Source organism: Pogona vitticeps, chromosome 4 (genome assembly GCF_051106095.1).
Source record: "Pogona vitticeps strain Pit_001003342236 chromosome 4, PviZW2.1, whole genome shotgun sequence".
Taxonomy (NCBI): domain Eukaryota; kingdom Metazoa; phylum Chordata; class Lepidosauria; order Squamata; family Agamidae; genus Pogona; species Pogona vitticeps.
In genome coordinates, this window is record NC_135786.1 from 144,422,183 (window position 1) to 144,446,852 (window position 24,670).

The following is a 24,670-nucleotide window of genomic DNA, read 5'->3' on the forward strand; positions in this document are numbered from 1 at the left end:
AGAATTGACAGGCAGAGTCAATTTGGACATTATGGGGAAGTTGTATCCTCTCAAATTAACATATTTTCCTTATAACACCTGGATTTCCTTAGATATTGCTTCAACAATAAGATGTGGAAATGAATCCTTTGTTTCATTTCCTATAACCAACCACAAACTGAAAGATGGTGAATGTATGACATGTAGCTAAAGAAAAGCACATGTAATAATAGATAAATGTATTTAATCATCTGAGAGAGCACCTCTTCTAAATCAGTACCATAGTTATCATCTAATTTGACCCTGGTTGTAGTGTGGCTGTCAGTGCAGAGAAGGATGTTAGGAATGCTTGCTTAATTCATCATTTCCATTGATTTAGGCTATTGCAGCACAATGAAGCAAGCTGAATGATGTTTCTTATATCTAGAATAAGAGGGAGGGTGCAATCAGACAGGCATTTGGCCTGCAGTTTGGTCTGGGCTGTGGACAGCCTGGGTTTTTGTTTGTTTGTTGCAAACACATCCATAATGCTTTGAAAGGGCTTTTTAAAAAGCCCTTTCCAAGCATCTCTGATGTGCTGAGTCAGTGACATTTAAAAAGAAATGGAAAACTTCCCCTCCCTCTACCTCCAGAGGCATGCAGGAAGAAAGCTTTCCATTTTTCAAGATTGCTAAGTGACTTAGAAAAAGCATGGAGGAGGAGACAGGAAGAGGAATTTTTGTTTTGTTTTTGTTTCTTTCTCTTCAAAGGAAAAGAAGATAAATCTAGATTGTACTAAACAGGGTTGCTTGAGGTATGGATTCAAGGATTGCCCCAAAGGACATACTGTGCCTCATAGTGACCCTGTTTAGCATGATTGAGATTGATCCAGGCTGGGCTAATTGGGTCATCTAGTTCCAACCTGAGACAAACAGTGCTTCTTCCCCCACTGCCCAGCAAAATTTCTGTGATCTCTACAAAATGTATGTGCAGCAGTTTGTGTAAAATTATGCATTTTATCTTGAAAGAGGGAAGCACACACATAAAGAGCTAGCACAAAATAATTGTCTGATTTCTTCAAAAAGATGCAAACAGGCCATTCAGTGCTTGCAATTTCCAAAGGTCTGTGCTATTTATTTAGCATTTTTCTAGTTTTTTTGAAAAATGTTCAGGTGAATGGCTTTGAGCAATCTCACAGTAATCATAACTACAAGAGAAGAACAGCATCATCTGAAGTCTCATTAAAATTCAAGTGAACAAAGTGGGATGATATGACAAAGGCCTTGAACTACTCAAAGAGACAGAAAAATACAAGGCAGTTAAAAGGGCACATGTTCTGTGTTGCTGCTACAGCCACCACTCACGCAACAGAATCTATGCCCCTATCTCATTTATAAAACATTTCAAATTTTTTTAGGCCTCCTTTCAGACTTCTACCTAATATTTCATTTCATGCATCTTGCTGTGAAAGTGAAAACCATATTCTGAATCTACAGAGTAAACATGGCAAAAGATTTTGCTTCAAACACCATGTCGAATTTTCTTGCAGATGGTCTTTTCTGTCTACTCATAAATGACTCTGATGAGGGGTAGTTTATATTTAATACTAAATTCAAAGTGTAAAAATGAGGCTGTGTGTGCAATTATTTGCTCCCCCTTAAGGCTTCTTTACCATGGGGGTGAGGGGGAAAGAAGGATAATATTTAATTTCACCTTCCTTGCCCTTACTCCACATAGCTGCTATATTTCAAAGATTTACATGTGCTTCTCCTTCTGCTTGTCTTTCAGAAATGTACATTACTTCTTTTTAATTGAATGAAAGGCTGCTGTAAATATTTATTAGGTACAAATCACTTCTGTGTTGAAACACGAAAAAGACATATTTTCCCCTTCTAATTCTTCTTTGTGAGCTGATCCTGAATTATAAAGCAGTGTCTAAATCATATAGCAGAGAGAAAATGGTTGCCTTGGTAGCAAGGCTGAACCAATCAGCTTCACAAACTCTCCAGAGACAATCTAATTTGTGCAGTCGATAGAGGCCGGAACAGGTGGCTAAATTAGTGTGTGTCAGACAGTTGAGAAATATGGTACATATGTACGACTGGCTCTGTAATAGTCACCTTCGACATTTTTAAAAAATAGCTTTTTCCTTTGTGCTTGCTGTGAGATGCTAGTGAATTGATAGCTGGTATTATTAAATAACAAGGAAAACACACCTGTATTAAAAATAATAAACAAGGGAAAAGATATTGTAGCCAGCTTTGAGCAGAGCTAAAAGGGGAGGATACGACACACACAAAAAAGAAAAAAAAAAAAAACCCAGAGGGAGAATAAAAGGATAAGATGTCATTGCAAAATGTATGTTCAGTAAAAATAAATAGCCGATCTGCAATTTTAAAATTCAGTATAAAATTATACCACATCAAACAAAAACTTTGGCTGAAATCCTACCGCATACCTGGTGCTTGCAAAAGTGTGATAATGTCAATGGTAGGGAGTGATTTTCAGTAATTAATAAAGATAGGGATATTCATATTCGCATATGAATATCCCCACGCAGCTGGACTTAACAAGGGTCCGGCCCCTGGGGCCAGACTATCCAGTGGCAGCCTCGTTCACTACTCTTCCTGCTCAGCTAGCGACTCAGTAGCCTTGCAGAGAGACTCATCCGCCCTCCCGTTGCCAGGAGTGGCTAGCTGAGCGTGTCTCTGGAAGTGATTGGAAGAAAGAGCAAAGCTGCCACTGCTGCCGGATGTGTGAGTGGATGGTCCTGCCCAGGGGGCCAGACCCTCGTTAAGTCCAGCTGCGTGGGGATATTCGTATTCTTATATGAATGCCCCCATCTCTAGCAATTAAACATTTCTTACTTCTGCCCTGTGACTTTTTGAACTCTTATGCAATTGGTTTCATCATATAAAAGCTATGACAGCTATGGGATGGAAGGAGGAAGTAATTAATCACTCAATGTCTCCCCTGCCAGTAATGCCATCTAGTAGTGGTAAATTTCAGTAATTAAAGACATCTTCCTTTCATCCCACAGCTTCAGTGTCTTCCACGTGATGAAAGGGATTATATGGGAGCTGGAAAAGCTATAGAGGTAAGGCAATATTAATTACTGAAAGTCACCTCCTAACAGTGATGTCATCACCATTCCAAAGGATTCCAAATGTTACACAACAGAAGTTCAGCCATTATTTTGTAAAGCCTAGACATGGAGTACATTTTCTAAATGGGGACTCATCTTGTCAATGCATGTCCGTCATCTACTGAGAAATAAGAGGTAGAAGGAATGCCCATAAATCAGTTTTGGCCTTCCAATTCTTGTTCTAACTGTTACAACCCTTCAATGCGAGATCCAGCTGTTGGATCTGAAGGCCATAGCTTCCCACCCCCACCCATTGTCAAGCAAGGCCCCAAACCATTTTTAGGTCCAATATTATTACAGTCTTTCTAGTATTGAAATTAATATTAGACTATGGTCTGATCCACTCTCTCAGTGGCCTTCACAGGATATGCTGTTGTGCAGACAGGGATACTAACGGGCCCACGACTACAATTCACCTCATGAATGTTCATTCCAAGAGTTACTTGCTGTTGCCGAAATAGATAATTTTAATGGTCACTACTCAAATTTAGAGCTCTGCCCATGCATAAACATGTTCATTTAGAAACAGCCAAGAACATACACTATCCTTTTCAAGTAATATCTTTTTCTGAGCTATGTATGGATAAGCAACATGATGGTACATATTTAAAGATGATGGACCAAAGTCCTGTTAGAATTCATATAAGGTTTGCATAACTTGCTGTGGCTAACTTCAGCTAACTGAAGATGTTGGGGCATGTCTTGGTTGCTGACATGGTCACATGCCTGATTGCTCAACTGAGGTATTGCTTTATGCTTTATCAGTTATCCACAACCAGCCATTATTTGGACTTAATACTTGGTGTTGGCATGTGTTTTTGGAGGTTTTACTATGTGCTACTTTTTAGTTATTTACTGTCACTATTCATTGTTTTATTATTATGTTCTAGCTGTTCTACAACACTTATACGAGGGTTCTGTTCTGTAGCTCTATGTTTTCAATTGGAAGCAGCAGATTGCTGCTAATTAAAGAGCTCCTGCTTCACTTGTGGGTTATGCCTGATTTTGCTCACCAACTGCACAACCTGGGACTGAAACAGGAACTCTATAATTAGGCGCAATCTGCTACTGCTAGTGACAACACTCATGTTATGCTGGCAGAGTGATGATGCTAAGGGGCAATGCAAATGCTTTCCTGGCGGCCTGAACAATTGAATATCAGCTCCCTAGTCCACAGAACCACCTGTCCACAGCATCCCCAATTTATTTGGGTTGAATTTCTCATCCGGATCAAGTACTGGCTCAGCATTTCATCTAAATTAGAGGAAAAGGAGAGATAGAGTTTGGGAGTCGCAGACATGTTGGAGAGACATCACTTCAAATATCCAAATGAGTTCCGTTAGCAAGTGGGTCTGGGTAGCAATCAAGAAGCCTTGTCACAGAGCCTGTGTAGAATGCAGCATGGTATAACATTCCCCCACCATTATGTTCTGCTAATTAATTATCTTTTCTTGTCTGTTTATTTGTGGGATAGCCTTGTGTTTATAGCAATTGCATAATGTATGCTTTTATTTTTTGCTGCACCCTGCCCAGAGTAGCGATTGGCTAGCTAGATGATAGCTAAATAAATAAATAAATAAATAAATAAATAAATAAATAAATAAGAATGAACTGTAAGATTGAGATGTTTGTAACACCCGACTGAAATTGAAAATCCAGAAACAGATATCATGACTAATAGTACTGAAAACTGCTGAGAGGTCTAGTAAGTTAACAGGATCGTGGGCACATTCCCTTTCTCCCCCCCCCCCCCCATGGATCATCTCATATATAAACCAAAACAAGTTCTATTCTCAGTGGAAGGAGACTGAAATGGATGTAAATGATCAGTGACAACTAGCAGTATCTGGAGCCACCTCACTCAAGCCCCTTGCAGCAAACTGGAGGGTTGGTGAACAGCTAATAGTGAACGTGATCAGTGGGCACCAAGAAGGGCTTCTTTAGCAGTGATCACGCAGCCACTTCCTTCAAAATCAGATTATTGTTTGTAATCCCCAGAGATGTTCATGAGATACTTCATACTGAGCTAGCAACTATTGGTCAGTATGATTCTGCCTCTCTTGACAAGCTGCACATTGTGATTTATTTCACATCTTTATTCCTGTCTTCCAGTTTTTGTGATAAATGTAGAGTTTATATATAATGGAGTGAGGAATGATTTGTTTCCTCCACTTTGATGGCACCTGAGCATTGTAAATTTTTAGTTAGCAGAGCATCTGTTCATGCAAAACTGCTTATCTGTTCTATATGGCAGCTACTCCCTATGGGTTTATTGACCAAACTTGCACAACACCCTGAACAGAACAATCTCTCTTGATATATTGTCTGACAACAGAGAAAACTGGAATCCTCTTCAGTTGCTGTTGTGGTGAACTGGAAGCCAGGGAAGGTATACTTTATTATTATTATTATTATTTTTTAAATCTGACTTTGGCTTTATGTAATACAGTACAGTATTTTCTATGAGAGTGAAAGTAGGGGTGAATGAAGTCTATACAGCAGAATCATGCTTTGGGACTTTTCTTGGAATGAATTCTTTCACCTTGTGCATAGCAGTTGTATGTTTATAAACTTCCTTCTGGAGAGATTCCCCTCCATGCAGAATACTAACATGCTGGGCAGGTCAAGATATTTTGCTGCCTGAGACAGAGCAACAAATCGTGCTCCCTTTTCATCTAGGTTAAAGGACACAGTATTCAATACCAACCAAGTCATTTTAATACATGAGGCAAAAGATTGTGTAAACTCCTCTCATTGCTGGCAGTAAAATTATGCTAACAGCAAAGTAAATAACAATACATTTAGTTCCTCTTACAGTTTTCATTATCTGCTTCCTGAAGTGGCCACCTTGCTCTGCCTAATCATCAAGACAGCCATGCTAATGACACATCAAGTAGTTCAGTGTAAGCTTTGCATTGGAAGATTTTTTCCCCCTGTTCTGAAGTTGTTATCATCGGTTGTAAGAAGAAGTTTGTCTGCCCATACCATTTCCTGGGGAGGCCACTGTTGCATGCAAGGCCCGCTTAAGTTCTTTCATGTTCTAATTGGGACAAGAGCCGAGGAAATGTAACTTATTTTACGCTTCAACAGTTCTAACTTTGAATAGCTGGATTTTCTTTTGTCTCCACTATTGTTTACTTTGTGTGAAATTTCTGTTGATTGATCAATGACAACCAAAAATGCTATGTAAATTCTGCTTGTTAGCTTTTCCATGAGGTAGAAATTCTCCTAAGTTCCTCTCCCTACCCTGGCAGCAAAAACACAATAATAACAAATATCAATCTGCTGCCATTCCATGACATCTAAGATCTACTGCCTAAGATGATGCTTCAGTCTGTCCAATAGTAGAGCTAGCTTTGAAATTTGTGGCCTTCTAGGTGTTGATGAATTATTATTCCAACCATCCCTGAGCATCAGCCATGCTGTGCATGACTGATGGAGGTTCAGGCCTATCAACCTCAGGAAGCACACAGTTTCTCTGTTCATGCTGTATTCTAGAGAAGATATTTACTTGTCAGAAAACATTGATCTGGGACAATATACGTAGTTCCACGAGGGATAACTGTTTGTTGTATACACAAGGCCTCTTTTCATACATTATGGCTAATGCTGTGGTGATCTGTAGAGGATAGTTTGAGAATGTATGTTCCCCCTGAAGTTAAAAGGAACCTAGATTTATTTTAAGATGGAAGTTGCTGGATTCAAGCAAATGTTTTTTATTGGTAAGAGGCTCAGAAGACAACCACAGCAGCAACTAGACAGAAGAGACATCTTCCCTAAGTGGGAAGCCTAAGTGGAAGGGACATTGTCTCTAAGTGGGAAGCATTGTGATAGCATTTGGAGCTACATAAATAAATAAATATAGAGAAATTTCTCTTAAATTCTTAAGAAGCAGTATTTATGCTAGCCTGACAGCCATGCTTTCTTGCATCAAGCTTGGTTGCTAGGGAAACTACCTCCCTTATATGTCTTCAAGGAAGCAGTCTTGTCTAATCCTGTATCTGGAAATGGTTATCAGATACAGTGTGTGCAGATTCAAGATAATATTGTGGTTTGCTCAGCATTTCCATTAACCAGAGAAGCACTAAAGAACTAAACGTACTGGATTTATGTCTACAGCCAAGAAGGGTGTGCTGGCACTACAGAACTGTAGTAGCACTTTATGATCTTTGTGTTTAAATATATATGATACCTCTGTAGGACTTCCTTGTGAATGGATGCTGGGCCACCCAGTGTAGGGGGAGATGGGTATGTTTTGCTTCTACCACAACACTGCCATGATTCTGCGATTTTCTACAGAGGTGCAAATGCCAACCATTCAGTTATGTGGGATGCACTCAACATTAGGGGAGGGATATATGTAACTCTATGGACCCCAGCATGAACAGCAAGGGGCAGAATTTGCTCCATCCTAACTATGCCCAAGATTGCAGCCATTTAGTGCTTCCCATGAAATTTGATGTTAAACATTCCAAATTGATCCAGCCTCTCCCTTCATAGCTTCACCTAGTGGTCCATTTCTTGGATATCTGTTGGAACCAAAGAAATGCCCTGTGTTTTGAGGTACCTGGGTGGTACACCATTTAACTGTTAGGGATGGTGCAAGTTAATCTGCCACATGAGTTGGAAGGTGAACATTGTTGATGTGTATGGGCACAGTGACTTCCTTACACTGTCCCCCCACCCCATTATTAGGTGTGCAGCAGTGCAGGCAGGCAGTCAAACACCCTGTTGGAGTAGAGGAGGAGGAATCTCTCTCATATTGAAGGAAATGGCTGAGCCTGGGCACCAGCCTGTCGTATGAGATAGGAAGGATACGGAACACAGTACTAATTGTTGCTGGCAAATCTGCCAAGGATGGGAAAAGAAGAGGTGAGTGGCATCAAGGAAATTAGTTAGTGTTACCAAATGTCTGACTCTAAATGGTTCTCAGAGCCCAGGCATCATGAGAAGGAGTGAGAGGGACCTAAGAAATCAACTGTGTCATGTCATAGTTGATTTTTCCAGCTCACCTCTGTTGCCTTGCTTCTGAGCACCTCTTGACGTCAGACATCTGAAAAATGGATAGGTTTGGAGGGTTTTTCAAAATCTAAATGGGCCACTCTAGGCCAGTAAGCAAGGAGGAGAAGCATATTGGTCACCCCAAAGCTCTGCCCCTTAGGCAACTGTCTAGCTTGGTCTCTTGGCAAGGCTGGTCTTGCCAGCTCTTTCTACCAACCATGAAACTGGGAGGCATCACTGTAAAGCAGCCAGCTCTTGATTCAAAAGAAATTCTATGTCTCTTTAATTGCGTGGCACAGAAGTGACTGGCAGCTGATCTCTGCCCTTCCACAATTATATCCATATATGAGTAGTAATGTTGGCTGAATTTCATATCTACTGTTGGAAGCATAGGAGTAAGGCCTTCTACAGAGCCAGCAGAGAGATTGCAAATATTTCTGAATTTTGCTTTTCTCCTGCATAGCAAGGGTAAGATGATGCATAGGAACTTGTTAAAAACACAACATAGCCATGTGTATATAAACAAAGCCACCTTATCTCCTGAGAATTATTCCACTAGGAGCATTCATCCTGCACATCTAGGAATTGATGAGGGAGGTCATTATATTGCTGATGAAAAGGGTCCTCACTAAGCAGTGAAGAGCACTCTCTCTCTCTCTCTCTCTCTCTCTCTCTCTCTCTGTGTGTGTGTGTGTGTGTGTGAGAGAGAGAGAGATACAGAGAGAGAGAGAGAGAGATTAAGAGTGGTAAAGAAAAGGCTGCTGTATGATTAACATTGTTTTTTCATGTCACAGAGAAGGATCCTCTTCCATTTAATCCAACACAGTCACTTCTAGCTAATTTTTAGATCCCAGAGCCATCTGTTATGCTGCTCTGGATCCCATCTCTGGAGAGCAAAGGACGTCCTTGGAGATGTTACTTTTCTCATGAGCTCACATGTCTTGCCAGAATGACATCATCTTTTGCAAAGTGCATCTTGACAGAGGGGAAGGGTCTGTCCCATCATTTTTACTGGCCACTCTGAATCACACTGGGATTTTATTTTCCCAAAGCAAGCATCTCCTCTTCCATGTTTTGAGAAATTATGATCCTAAGACCCTGTAGAGCAAATATATTCAGGGATTCAAAGAGCACACTATTCTGTGGTTAAGGATCATCTTTATATCTGTAATGTTCTGCATTTCTCTTCCTGTTGAGACCACTAAAGCAGTTGATAGCACAGACAGACGCAGTGGCATTAGCAAACACGGTAACAGCAATCAGAATGGTTAAAATATCTTCAAGACTATCCCCCCCCCCAAAAAAAAAACACTTTAAAAAGAAATATCTGAGAGCCAGACTGAAGCAAGCAAGCAAGCTCAGGTGGAAACTGCACCTTAAACAGCAGAACATTCAAAACAATGTGGTAGAAATGTGACTCTTAGAAATTAGTGGCACTTGAAAACTGGGTTAATTGAATCATCTTAGAGTAGGTGAATTCTTGCAGGAGAAATTTATCTTTTTCAGGAATCTGGACCAATGCCATCTATGGTAGTGAACATGATGTTGAATTGTGATCAGAAAGGTATTGGGAAAAGATCTGTAAATCTAAATGCTACTAATTGGACAACCTGAAACAGGATCCCTTTTGATATGGGTAGCTTTAGATCAGCAGCTAGTTACTGTACAATCTGCCCGAATTGTTACCTAGGTTTGAAGGCGGCCCAAGAACTACATATAGGGATCCAACTTGCCAAAAGAAAATGGCTTGCTTTCCTGGCCTTCCTGGGGCTGCAAAAGATGGAGCAGAGGTTCCTCAGTGGGGCTGTGTATCAGATTTGGACAAACTCCAAACTGATCTGCCTGACTAAGGCTGATTTGTATGAGGTCTGGATTGAAGCAGAACGGCCAGATTCCATTCCATGGTAAAACAAAGCAAATTCACAAACTGGTTCAGATCTAGGCCATTAATCAAACTGAATGGGGAACAAATTGCTTCAGCCTACTAAGGTGTATACTTCTTAAACAAAAGCAATTTTGAAATATGCCTAGTAGGCAAACTCTCCAAACTAGCTATTTGAATCCTAGCAAATTTACTCCCTTCTTTAGGCTCTATTGTGTCTTCAAATATCATATATATATCAGTGCACACAAGTTAGAAAGTTAGAACAATTCTGATTTTCCCATGTATTGTTTTTACACATGTACAACTGGATTCATATCTGGGGCACAAATCAAACTTGGTGGGATACAAATCACTCTGGACAAGATCAGGATACATCCTGAAGCCCCAAATTAACTTCCAAACCAAATCAGGGGATCTGTGTACAGCCTTCCTTGTCAAGCATCTGCTAGGCCATTCATAGAAAGGTAGCTAGTTAAGCACTTAAAACTTAGGTCGTCATTTACTGCATGATGAAGGGTGGGGAGAATCAAATTATTCCCATCTGGATTTTGAATATGAAGAAACATGAGAACTTTTGGAAATTTCTAGTAAGAATTTAAATGAAGCAAAGTTCTCATCCACCACTAGTCATAAGCAACCAAAGTGATACTACTACTTAAAATCTTCCTTCCTTCCTTCCTTCCTTCCTTCCTTCCTTCCTTCCTTCCTTCCTTCCTTCCTTCCTTCCTTCCTTCCTTCCTTCCTTCCTTCCTTCCTTCCTTCCTTCCTTCCTCCCTCCCTCCCTCCCTCCCTCCCTCTCCTTTCTTCTCAAAAAGGACCTAAGGCAGCTTACATCATTAAAAGGACTAACACCAGGCCTCGCGGGAATACCGTCTTTCAGGATTATCCCGTATCTTATATTTCATGAAGAGTACTCTTCTTAGTACTCACCGTGGAGAGCGAGTGGTGGGTTCAGAAGATCAGTATACGAAAGTCTGTGCCTCCCGTTGAGGGGCGTAAAGCCCACCGGAGAAAATATCCGAGTCACGGCACCAGTAAATATTACCCACTAAAGGGGGTTACAAACTCCGGCGAAGGACAACAGACTACGATGCACCTCATCCAGCTGTTATATTTATGCCAATTTATTAAGATACACAGCTAGGGCCCAATCTCTTAAAGCAGAGAAGAGCCCCGATATTGATTTGGAACAGAATTATATAGATTTTACACAAAGAGTCATAAAGAGAAGTATTACGATTGGTGCCTTGAACCCATACCTTTCAATCCTGCCTGTTATTGGCCAAAGATATCTTGTAAGTTCAACCTATTGGTCCCGTTTGAAGTTTCTCATGTCATACCCCATGTCCCTTTAACCTAGAGGTCATTTTACACCCCAAAAAGAGTCATCGTGTCTCCTCTGAGCATGTCTGGATTCCCTTATCTCTATTCTTATGTTTATGTAACTTTTGTCTGCCTTCCTGGGTTAGCCTTCAGAAGAAGCAATTCCTCAAAGTATGTTAAAACTACAGATGGATACAACTTCCTCCCCCCTCATTCTAATGGCCCATCTATCTCCTGAATTGTCTTCCCGACAACCCTTTGTTGATGAAATAGAGCCTCTAATTATTATGAGAAACGAAACCCAAATACTCTCTTCTTGGAGACATTATCTCTTTCCGCAGATGTCAGGAAGGCCATTGAAATTGTAACCCCCTTTAGCGGGTAACAGGACAGTATACAAAAGCTAGAAACAGCAAGTGTACAAATATTTTAAAAAGAATTAAACAAGTATTATATTAAATATGGTAAATAAAATCAATAACAAAACACATTTAAAACAACAGCAGACCACCAGTCGTTAAGGAAAAGTCTTCCTTAAGAGAAAGGTCTTTGCCTGCTTGTGGAAGGACAGCAATGATGGGGCCAGCCTAGCTTCCCTAGGAGGGAGTTCCAGAGTCTGGGAACAGCAACAGAGAAGGCCGTCTCTCATCATGTCCCCACCAAAAGCACATGTGAGGGTGGTGGGACTGAGAGAATGGGCTCCCCTGATTATCTTAGTGCCCGGGCATAAAGGGAGATTAGGTCTTTTAGATACTTTGACCGAAGCTGCTTAGGGCTTTATAGGTTAAAAACAGCCCTTTGAATTGTGTCTGGAAATGAATTGGCAGTCAGTTGAGCTGCTATAATAAGGGAGTTACAGTGGTGCCTCGCATAACGATTTTAATTGGTTAAAAAAAACACACGTTATGTGAAACATCGTTATGCGAAACACCATTTTCCATAGGAATGCATTGGAAACCGGTTAATCCGTTCCAATAGGCACGGATTGCCGTCCTTAAGCGAAAAAACCCATAGGAAACATCGTTAAACGATACAATGTTTCCTCCATTGGAATGTATTGTAGCTGACTCAATACATTTCAATGGCTTTGCGAAGTCAATTTTTGCAAAATTAAGTGTGTCATAAAAGGGTCAAAAATGGTTTTAAATGCTTGGATTAGCTTCTGCACCCTCTAAAACGGATGCAAAAGTTAATTTGGCTTTGATCTGACTTTTCGTTAATTAATGGTGAATTTTTTCCCCCCAACTTTTGACAGCTGTCAAAATCTGACAGCTCCATTATTTCCTATGGGGGAAGAAAAAATTCACAAAAAATTAATGAAGACACAGCAACTGTTCTAAATGCTTGGATTCGTTAGAGGACCCACTAAGTCGTGTGCAAACCTGATTTGGCTTTGATCTGAACTTTCGTTAATTTATGGCGAATTGTTTTCTCCCCCATAGGAAAGCATGGAGCTGTCAGATTTTGACAGGTCCATTGGTTCCTATGGGCCGGAAAAAAAAAATAACCATAAATTAACGAAAAGTCAGATCAAAGCCAAATCAGGTTTGCACATGACTTAGGGGGTCCTCTAACGAATCCAAGCATTTAGAACCGTTTTTGACCCTTCTAAGACACCTTTTTAATTGAAAAAAGAAACATCGTTAAGTGAAGCAGGGGACCTAAAATCGCATTCGTTATGCGAAGCATGGTCCCAAACTTCGCTAAGCGAAAATCGCCCATAGGAAACATCGTTATACGGTGCATATTATTTTCTGAAAAAAACACATCGTTATGCGAATTAATTGCTAAACGAGGCAATCGTTAAGCGAGGCACCACTGTATATGTTCCCTGTAACCAGCCCCAATTTGTTACAGTATTCCAGCTGAGATATAACTGGGGCATGTGTCACCATGGCCAAATCAGACCTCTCAAGAAACAGGCACCGCTGGTGCACTAGTTTTAACTGTGTATAGGCACTCCTGGCCAAACCTGGGCATCCAGGCTCAGATATGAAACCAGGTGTACCTCCAATCTGCGCACTTGTGTTTTCGGGAGGAGTGTAATCCCATCCAGCACATACTGAATCCCTATTCCTTGATCTGCTTTTTGACTGACCGGGATCACCTCTGTCTTGTCTGGATTGTGTTTCACTCTCATCCACTCCATTACTGACACCGCAACACTGATCTAAAGCCAAAACAGCTTCTTTGGATTTAGATGGAAAGGAGAGATAAGAGTTGGGCATCATCAGTATATTGGGGACACTGAACCCCAAAACTCTGGATGACCTCTCCCAGTGGTTTCATGTAGATATTAAATAGCATAGGGGACAAAACAGATCCCTGAGGAACACCACAAACCAAAGGCCAAGGTTTCAAACAGGAGTCCTGCAACACCAACCTCTTGGGTTCTCCCCTCCAGGAAGGACCGTATTATGCTTGTATCATCTCTCTGTGTGCTAGATTTTTCCTCTCCTATGTTATCATTTTTTTCCTTTCATGCTGAATGCAAAGACACAACACAGCAAAGTGTGTTAGTTTGAGGTACATTTGCTGATAGATGTGTGCATCTTTGTGTGCCTGTTTGTGTGATTGAGAGAGAGAGAGAGAGAGAGAGAGAGAGAGAGAGAGAGAGAGAATTCAGGGCTTTAAAATTGTGACACCTAAAGGCACAGGACGTGTTCATATATATCATTTCCTGAAAAAGAAAAACAATATATTCAGAAATATATTTAATGTGGTGGTATCATTTTCTTTTTAAAAAAGCATACCCTCCCCTTGTTTTTAACCCCTTCAGGATGTTGGGCATGGCAAACAAGCCTTTAGGGTTCACCATACTATGCCTATAACTGGGCATTCCATATCTCCTCACCTATTTTTTTAAGCTTTTGCCAGGAATAGTCCAAAACAGAAGGTGGAAGCTTATTTTATTTTGAGCATGATGAGACCAGCTGAAATGGAAACTCAGAAAAGCATGGACGTTGTAGTGCTGTGGTGGATCCAGAACTTGGAAGAAATGTGTTATAAGTAATGTTGTTACTTGTAACAAGTTTCATGATGAAGGAGGAGGCAGTAATCCTTCTTCACTTTTTGGGGGGTAAAATTTAGAACAAGCCATGTGGTCCTTACACAATAGAGAGAAGATTTCCATACATCTCTCTGTCTTCAAAGAACAAAAAATGGAAATAAGGAGAAAGGAGAATACTAAAGGAAGCAGCAAAAAAGGAGTGGTCTCAAGGATTCTGAGGCACAGGGAGAAAACCCATTAAGATTAGTAGATGATTCAGAACATGAACTTAAGTGACAACCAGTGTCAAAAACAGAAGCATTTCCAGCAGTCACATCATTCAGAATGAGAGGAGACTAGTATTACAGGAACTTCTAGCTTCGCCAGGAAATGCGGCTTGAGGCTGTCAGTCACGCTTCCTTGAGTGCAAACAACATTATCTTGCTTTATTCAGATTCTGAATGGCCACAGCCATCAGCAGACCATAGTGTATGAGCCTTGCTTTAAAATAATAAATAATAATAATAATAAATAGGAGGAACCACTGGCCAACTTTATAGTTAAAAGTATGTGGAAATACTCTTTGACCACCGAGTGTGACAATGTGGTGAATAATAGGATGAGCAAAGCAACATGTTGTCTGCACTCTCTCCATATGTTAACATCAGTAAGTTGTTCTTTTGAACCTGTAAGAAGCCATGAAGTGGATCACTGTTCCAGAGTATTAAAAAAGGACTCTTCAGCCACAGGAAATAGTTCTTCAATATTGTATGAAACTTTTCATAGCAAATGCTTGACAAGCTCCTGCAAAACCTTTTTAGAGAGATCATTTTATCTTCATGATGCTCTTGTAAATATAAGGAAGCTGCTTTAATAAGCATTATGAGATACTAATAGTTAATTGTCTATACTGTTGGGAATACTTGTCTGTTTTTAAACAAGAAATGATGTGCCATTAAGTCAGTTTAGATTCATGTTGATGCTCCTAGGGTCTTCAAGGTATCAAGTGTTCAGAAGTGATTTACTAGCTGCTCCTTCTGATGGCCCTCTAAGAGGATTCTGTTTACCCAAGATGGGAGAACATGGAGTCCCATCAGTCATACATGCTCTATCTTACACAATTTCACTCACTCTGGAGTAAAATCACAGTAAGATTCTGGCCATGGTTTCCACGCTCTGACAGGGCAATTAAAAAGTATTGAGTGCCAAGTACAGTACTCTAGATGTGGTCTGTAACAAATCTATGTTTCTACTGCAGTAGGCTCAGGTAATCAATGGGGATTTGGAGAGTTAACTCCTTTTTAAGTACTATTAATTCAAATGGGACTATTCTAACTGCATTTTACTATACTAAACTAAGTCACAGTTATATTAGGCCTATTGGAATCAATGGAACCTATGAAAGAGTTCCATTGATTCTAATGGGGTTACTTTAATTGCAATTTACTATGCTAAGTGTCGCGACTGCCACCTCCTCCTACGTCACCACAAGAGATGACAGGTCACGATCCTTCACACACACACACACACAACTTCGCTGCCACCAACCACACATAAACCTGACACTTCAGACTTAGTATGGATTTCAAAATAAAAATGATGATTTATTGAATACAAAAATAAAATGGAAATCACTGAGTAAAAGAATCACTTGTCACACTATATTTCTCAGACCTTAACCCTGCACAGTTCTTTGTTACTTAACACTCAATTACTCAATTACCTAACCTATATCTAACCCTATCTACAGATCTTCCTTAAAGCCCTCTCTCACTCTCCCACTCCAACTCTCTAATTCTCCAACTCACTAATTAAAAACTCTTCCCTCTTTTCACTCCCCCCTTATATACAAAAACTCCACCCCTTTAAGACCCACCTCCTGCCCTGCCATAGGCCAGAAAACTCCAGCCTTAGCCAAGACAGGCAGGTGACGTCATGGCACACGTCACATACCTTCCCCCTTTAATAAGTTGTTTTGTGGGGGAAAGCTAAGGTGCTTTTTCCCCAAAACAACTGCAACCAACATAAAGCATTACATTTATTAACACAGTTTACTATAACTACAGTATTCAAACATACTTACACTTCCGCCATACAGGTATACAAAAACATGCAATGCATAACATTTATCATAACACAACACATAACTGTTCAAACATTTTACATTGCCATATACCATGTACAGAGTCCATAAGTTCTTCAGACGTCGTCTTCCGGTCTTCTGGATAAGGCGTCAGCCACACAGTTTATAGTCCCTCTGACCACCTTAACCTCGAAATCATAGTCCTGCAAAAGAAGCGCCCACCTCATCAGTTTACTGTTCTGTGATTTCATAGTCTGCAACCACGACAGAGGTGAGTGATCAGTGCACAAGGTAAAATGTCGACCCCAGACGTAAGCCTTCAACTTCCGGATCGCGAAGATGATCGCCAAACATTCTTTCTCGATGGTAGAAAGATTCTTCTCCCTGGGAAGCAACTTCTTGCTCAGGTACGCCACTGGATGTTGGTCTCCGCTGTCATCCTGTTGGCACAGTACCGCTCCCACACCGGCATTAGACGCATCCGTGTAGATGATGAACTCTCTGTTGAAGTCAGGAGCATGCAGCACTGCATGGTTGGTTAGAGCATCTTTCAGCCATCCAAACGCCATCTCGCACTCTTCCGACCAGGAAACGCTGTTGCTGCTCTGCTTCTTTGTCAGGTCTGATAAAGGTGCAGCAATCTCACTGAAACCGGGTATAAACTTTCTGTAATACCCTGCCAGACCTAAAAAGGACCTCACTTTCTTTTTAGTGGTAGGTCTGGGCCAATTCAGGATTGCTTCTACCTTGGCCTCTAAAGGTTTGATTAGGCCTCCTCCCACTATGTGACCTAGGTACTTCATCTCTGAGTTACCTAGCTGACACTTACTAGCTTTAACGGTTAAGCCAGCATCTTTCAATCTTTGTAGCACTAATTCTAGATGATGTAGGTGATCTTGCCAGGTGTTGCTAAAGACCCCTATGTCATCGATATAAGCTACCGTGAAGTCACTGAGCCCTTTCAGAGTATGGTCCATGAGCCTTTGAAATGTTGCTGGTGAATTTCGCAAGCCAAAGCTAAGGACTCGAAATTCAAACAGGCCAAATGGACTACAATATGCGACTTTCTCTTGGGCCCTAGGATCACTTCTTCCTTGCCAACACTCTTTGGTTAGACCTAAAAAGGATATGACTCTGCAACCTCCAATCATCTCACTTAGGTCATCAAGCCTAGGCATAGGATAAGCATCAGGTTTAGTTTCTGAATATGACTTGCTGTAGTACACACAGAACCTGACACTGCCATCTGGCTTGTCTACTAAAACTACAGGGGCTAACCAAGCGCTAGATGAGTGTACAATAATTTGATCGTTCAGCATTTCGTCTAGCTCTTTGCGAATATTGTCAAAGTAATAACCTGTTACTCTATATGGTGTTACAGACTGAGAAGCATTCCCTGTGTCAGTCCTGGGTAGCACTCCCTTGTCAACTCCAGGTTTGTTTGAGAACACTTCTTGAGGTTTTGTAACCAGCGTTCTACAACTATTCCGCTGTTCTCTGGATAGAGCAGGGCTGATCTGCACCTCTTGTGGATTGAACTTTTGTGGGCCCCTCCCTTCCCCGAAGGGCAACCCATGTTCCTCCTTATCAGCCGCTTTTATTGCAAACTGCACATGGTTGGTCTCTCTGTAATAAGGCTTCAGGGCATTGATGTGAACGACCCCCCTGCCTAACCTTTTCATAAGTTTGGATGTATGAGAGGTTCCTAAGTCTGTGATTATCTCAGAAGGAAAACCCATCCTACTCATGTAAATTACTAAGGCTTCTGCTACAGTCTGGGTCTCTATATTACGTAATGGGATCGCTTCCGGATATCTCGTTGCATCGTCTACTATAGTTAAAATAAATCTGTTCCCCCGCTTAGTGGCGTTGGTCATTGGACCTATGATATCCACCCCTAGACGTGTAAAAGGAGTTGAAATCACTGGTAATGGGCATAGCTTTGCTCTAGTTTTATCACAGTTAGAGCCCTGTCTCTGACAAATATGGCATCTTTGACAGAAACTCTTAATATGTTTACCCATATCAGGCCAGTAAAAGTTTTGGGCTATTCTTAGTTTGGTCTTGTTTATCCCCATATGAGCTGAGAAAATGTCTGCATGTCCCTTTTCCAGAATCATAGGGCGATATTTCTCAGGCACCACCAACTGTCTCTTAACTTCAGGCCCCCCTTTTGAAATATTATTCAGTTTTTCCTTATAAAGTAAACCACCCTTAATAATAAAACGTTCAGGGCACTCAGGTGATAAATCTTTATCAGTCACCTTTCCAAAACAGTCTTTTAAGGTGGGGTCTGCTGTTTGTTCCTTGACAAAGAGGCTTTTCTGAGGTATTTCAACTGAGAATGCCTCAGGTTGTGGTACAAATTTCTCTGGCTCTTGAGAGTCAGTCTCATTACTGGCTTCACTTTGTACTGATTGTGCACGTGTTACCACCAGGGCACTCTTGACATGCTTTGTTAAGTCATTACCAATAAGAAAAGGGGTAGGAATCTCAGAAGACACCCCCACTCTCCACAATCCCTTCCAACCTTGATATTCAATTTTCAAATCAGCTACAGGTAATGAAACTAGTTCTGACCCAATCCCTTTCACAGATAGAGTCTGGTCAGCAATCATACAACTTTGTGGTACTATGTCTGAGTGGCAAATAGAAATTTGAGAACAAGAATCTCTCAAAGCAGTATAGTCATTTTCAAAAACTTTTATCCTGTCCCCAGCAGATTCCAATAACGCACAATGGGTCTCTATATAATAACAGTGAACAACTTCAGCGAGAGGCAGCTCCTTCAATGTATCCAATTCAGAGCTCCTAACTGCCTCTGCCTGGGTTTCCATGGTAACAGAACTTTCAATAGAAGAAGCTTGAGGTTTACTCTGAACACAAAATACAGCCTTTGCTTCTTTTACATTAACTTTCTGAGGTGGAATTTCTTTATTTTGCCTTGTATTAAAACATTGTGCAGCAATGTGGCCTTTCTTTTTGCAAATGAAGCAGATTCTCTCCCCCCATGAGCTTTTCCCATCAAATCTTTCAAGTTTCTCTTTTCCCTCCAAAACTTGTTTACTGTGCTGGCCCTGTTCTGAGGGCTTTTCACTAAAATGGCCGCCTACTTTAGTCTGTCTCTGTGCTTGTTCCTTAGAGAACTTTGGGTCCCATGTTTTCCTCACACCTCTCCCCTCATAACAACTAAGACCCCTTATTTGAGAAATAAAATCAGCTATTTGTGCAGCGTTTCTAACGTCAGTTGGTTTCCGTTCTTGAACTAAAAATTTAAGTTCCCCATGGAGTAAGGAATAAAACTGCTCCAGGCCCACAACATTTTTCAATTCCTGAAAAGTTTTTACATTCTCCTGTTCAAGCCACCGATCTAAACACTTTTCTAAGTTAAAACCAAGTTGGATATAAGATTCATCTGATCTTTTAGTAAGTTTTCTGAACTTCTGCCTAAGATGTTCTGAATTAATGCCAAAACGATTGAAAACCATTTTTTTGAACTCTGAATAATCTTTACTGAGCTCAACTGGCATATCAGCATATATTTCTGCCATTTTCCCACTAATCAGAGACCTTAAAACTACAATTTTCTCTGCTTCTCTGAGGGAAAAATCTGAGGCTGCTCTCTCAAAACTTGTAAGGAACGCTTCAACCGAATCCCCTTGTTTATAGGATGGAAATTTCTTTAAATCTGCTTTTGATAATTGGCTCTCCTCATTTTCCCTATTATTATTATTGTTCTGGTTCATCATTTCCAATTTTCTTAACTCAAACGCCATCCTCTCTCTCTCCAATCTTTCTTCTCTTTCCATTCTCTCTCTCTCAGCCTCCCTTTCCATCTTTTCTCTCTCCAATCTTTCCTCTTTTTCTAATTGTCTCATCCTATATTCATGTTCTTGGGCTAACTGAATTTTCCTCAGTTCTGATAACTGTTCACCATTAGCTTCTTCCTGCACTGAAGCAACTCTTCCCTCACTATTTGACTCATCCCCAGACCAGTCTGACATTGCTTGGTCTCTTTGTTCACTCACTTCTGCCATTTGACTGCGTGTGAGAGGCATTTTACTAACTCAAAAGGCTCCTGTCAATTTCCATGCCTCTGTTTAAAAATACTTTTCTTCTTGCTGTGCTTTAGGTCTGACACTCTTTAACAGGGTATACCAACAGATATGGCTAGGCTTGTTACTGTAATCTCTAATGGCTTCTGCCCCTTCACCGGGCCTCTTGCCAGATTTAGAGCTACTTTAATTTTCTGCCCTTGGCTCTACTTCAAAATCCACCACAGCTTCACCTTCTCTCAGGCTCTGTAGTTCACTAGAGAAACCCCAAATCTTCGCTGCCCTTGGTCTGTCTGTCGCTTCCGAGTTCTCCCAACTCTGGACTCTCAGACCAAGTCACAACAGCCTCCTACTTTGGGCCAATCTCCCTCACAAAATGGACCTTCTAGAGCTCATAAGTCAGTTCCCTCACTCTGAAGTTTAGGTGCCTCTCTACTAGATCTGCTCCCCCCTGGAGACAAATCCTAGAGAGTTACCCACACCCCACTTCAGGTGCACCTAACTGAAATCCTTTTGCTCTGGTCACACTAGCCAAGGCTTTTCTGGGCAACTGGGCTACTGGACAACTCGTATCCCACACGCTGGCACCAGTTTTGTCGCGACTGCCACCTCCTCCTACGTCACCACAAGAGATGACAGGTCACGATCCTTCACACACACACACAACTTCGTTGCCACCAACCACACATAAACCTGACACTTCAGACTTAGTATGGATTTCAAAATAAAAATGATGATTTATTGAATACAAAAATAAAATGGAAATCACTGAGTAAAAGAATCACTTGTCACACTATATTTCTCAGACCTTAACCCTGCACAGTTCTTTGTTACTTAACACTCAATTACTCAATTACCTAACCTATATCTAACCCTGTCTACAGATCTTCCTTAAAGCCCTCTCTCACTCTCCCACTCCAACTCTCTAATTCTCCAACTCACTAATTAAAAACTCTTCCCTCTTTTCACTCCCCCCTTATATACAAAAACTCCACCCCTTTAAGACCCACCTCCTGCCCTGCCATAGGCCAGAAAACTCCAGCCTTAGCCAAGACAGGCAGGTGACGTCATGGCACACGTCACACTAAGCAAGAGGATTATGGCCATTGTGTGGAATAGTTCTGTTAATTCTTGACTGTGATGAGACTGTGAAGTGTATTATTCATATGCATTTTTGTATGATCCCTTCTTAAAATAAAGCAAACACCTCATTAACAATTCTCAACTGTATAGAGGACAATTAAACCTTTTATTTTCCCATCTTATTTTCACTCTAGAGGAAACTTTTCTTGATTCACTAACTAATGAAATGTTTAATTACCTTGGGAAAAAGTATTAGTCAAGTAAAATGTACTCTTTGATTCTTGTAATAAAAAGAAGCCAATACCTAACTTCAAAATGTGAGTTTGCAGCAAAAATCCCTATTTCCCCAAAGTTTTAGTATCAAAATAAGGAAATGAATACAGTGTTTTTGATCTCTAACAGAATGGTACTAACATGAAAAATAAAAGCTAGCAGGATATTTAAATTTAATAAGAAATATTTGTGTAGAATAGATTATTTGGGCATAATTTAAATTGCCATTGCTTATGTATATTCATTTTGCTAATTAAAATTGCAGCATGATTTATTCTCTGTACAGCCAGAAGTAATTGGATATTCTTGTGAAGTCTGATGAACAAGATCAAAAAGTTCTATTAACAACATTTAACAATCAACCTACTTTTCATGCGTGCAAATAGCATTGTTGGTCTTTGTATACTGCTTACAGAAAAAGCTGAACTCCCTCCTCCTGCTCCCATCCTTATGTAACTGGTCCTCAACTTGCGATTAATGCTCTGAGTTTCTGTGCAGAATTGAATGGTAGTGTAATGGACTGGTAAACTATTTGAGTACTGTCTGCCTGGAAATCCCTGGAAAGGGTTGCCATAAGTCAGAATTGACGTAATAGAAAATGATTAGAATTTGTATCTCACTGAACTCACTAGGGTTTATGGATTAGGAGATACATGTAGGAATTGACCATCAGTTATAATGCGCCTGGAGCTGGCTTGAAGAAGGAATCTGATGACAGAAAGGGGTAAAGGGTGCATGAACAACCAAAGGGAGAGCTTAAGAGTTGAAGCATGTTCCACTGGACTCTTGGCTTACCATATTTGCCGGCGTATAAGGCAACTGGGCGTATAAGATGACCCCCCAACATTTCCACTCAAAATGTAAAGTTTGTTATATACTTGCCATATAAGACTACCCTCTCTTTTGCATGCATGATTCTGCTTTGGCTGCATCATGGGGAGAGTTCGTTTTGCCGCTTTTGGTTCCTTTCGCTGGGAGAGAGCGAGGGTTTGCTGGAAGAAGGACAGCATCGGCACCGAACAGCTGACTGTCGGGAACCAGCAGAGAGGCAGCAGCCATGTGGTCGCATCTCAAAATGGCTGCCGCCTCTCTGCTGGTTCCTGACAGTCAGCTTTTCGGCGCTAGAGTCAGGCTGTTTCCAGGCTACCAAGGAGGAGCTCGGTCTACTCAGTCTTACTACCAGGTAAGTGACTTCGCTGGGAGAGAGGGAGGGTTTGCTGGAAGTGCACCCAGCGTATAAGACGACCCCCCCCCCACTTGGAGGCATGTTTTTCAGGGCCAAAAAAGTCATCTTGTACGCTGGCAAATATGGTAATTTTTAAAAAAACTTCAGAGCTCATTTGGTGCACTGTGTCTTCTGTAATAACGGAGGCAGACGATCACAACCAGTCTACAGCCAGCGATTGTGTATTGACCCTCAAGCACATCCCTCTTCATATTGTAGGTTGTGCTGTCCCTTGTCTCCCTGGGCTGTCTTTTGAAATAGGGGTTGTAAACAAAATTCATTTTTTGCAAGGATCTGAACATTTTAAAGCAGGCATCAAGAGCAGCAGCAAAATGACAGGAACATAGTCTAAACTTGATATATTATAAATATACGTGTTTCCTGAGTTCCATGCACCAGTGAGGTATCAGAGGAGAAGCTGCCTGCAGAATTTTCTTAATCCGGAAAGTCAGGAAATAAACATTAGCGCACTACCATCTCTCAGAGTCCTTGTGTATAATAACACAAGACACACAGAGAAGTAGCACTAAAGATAAAACTTAAAGTTCTTACACATAATATAAAGATAGGCACAAATACACAGTATCACAAACAAACCTGTTTATTCTCCAGAATTTTCATCTTGCAAACTTGCAATTACACACATTCTTTGATTTATTTCCTTTCTTCAGTTTTTTTTAATTTGCCACCCATTTAAATGGACAGTAAAGAGCTGTCCTCCTCGGCCACAAAAACAACGACAACAAAAAAACAAAGAGCCAGACAGTGCTTATCATTAACGATAAATATGTCATGAAAATGTGCAGCCTACGCTCATTTCCCAAGAAATGAAAGAAAACAAGAAGGATGGAAAGTTATATTGGAAAAATCTGTGTAGTGTCTGCTGCTTCTTTATCTCATTTCAGAGATGCCAGGAATCATTGCTGTTACAGTTCCTTGGGGAAATATTCCAAAATTACACCAAGGAATTTTGCAATGTAGTGCTAAAAACATGAGTTGCAGCAGATCTTCTGTCCTGGCAAAGAATCCTTTCTGATGTAAACATTCCAATGCCTGCATTGTGTACAAAACTAAACCACTGAATGCAACAAACACATATTGTTAGTACGGGAACTGTTACTTCTTTACTCTCCAATTGCCTGAGCATTGAGAATTTCAAAATCTGAAGTCTAAATTTACACTGGGAATAGGGAACTTTGATGGTCTGGGTGCTAATTTTCTGCCTCAAAACCCTGTAAGGGCCAGACAGACTACCAAACATGCTCAGAATAAATCTTAAAGTGGCCAGAGAAGAAGGTGGAGGAGTTCATACCATTTGCACCTAAACAGCCTCCTATTTATCTCCACTATTCTTCCAGTGTTGACCTCCACTATTCTTCCTGCAAGTGTTCTTACTTTGACCAAACTCTGTGAGGCAGTGGAAGACAGAAGGGCCTGGTGTGCTCTGGTCCATGGGGTCATGAAGAGTTGGACAGGACTAAACAACAACAACAAGTGTTCTTGCATCCACGTTCATTAGCTCCAATCCAGCTATTTCTCTCTTGAGTTGTCTTTATCTGAAACTACCCCCACTTCCATAGACTGAATTAATGTGTTCCTTTGGGAGAGATGTGTTCCTGGGAAGAAGCATCTCTTCTATCATTTGCTAGC

At 40.8% G+C, this 24,670-nt stretch overlaps 1 long non-coding RNA gene across 1 annotated transcript in view; it reads left to right on the plus strand.

The window, feature by feature from the left end:
* The first annotated feature begins 2,996 nt into the window (after positions 1 to 2,996).
* The window catches only part of LOC144588611 (uncharacterized), a 34,991-nt gene continuing 13,317 nt past the window's right edge, over positions 2,997 to 24,670 (plus strand). The window contains exon 1 of the long non-coding RNA XR_013544233.1: positions 2,997 to 3,055. This is a non-coding gene — a long non-coding RNA (uncharacterized LOC144588611). The remainder of the gene's footprint in view (positions 3,056 to 24,670) is intronic.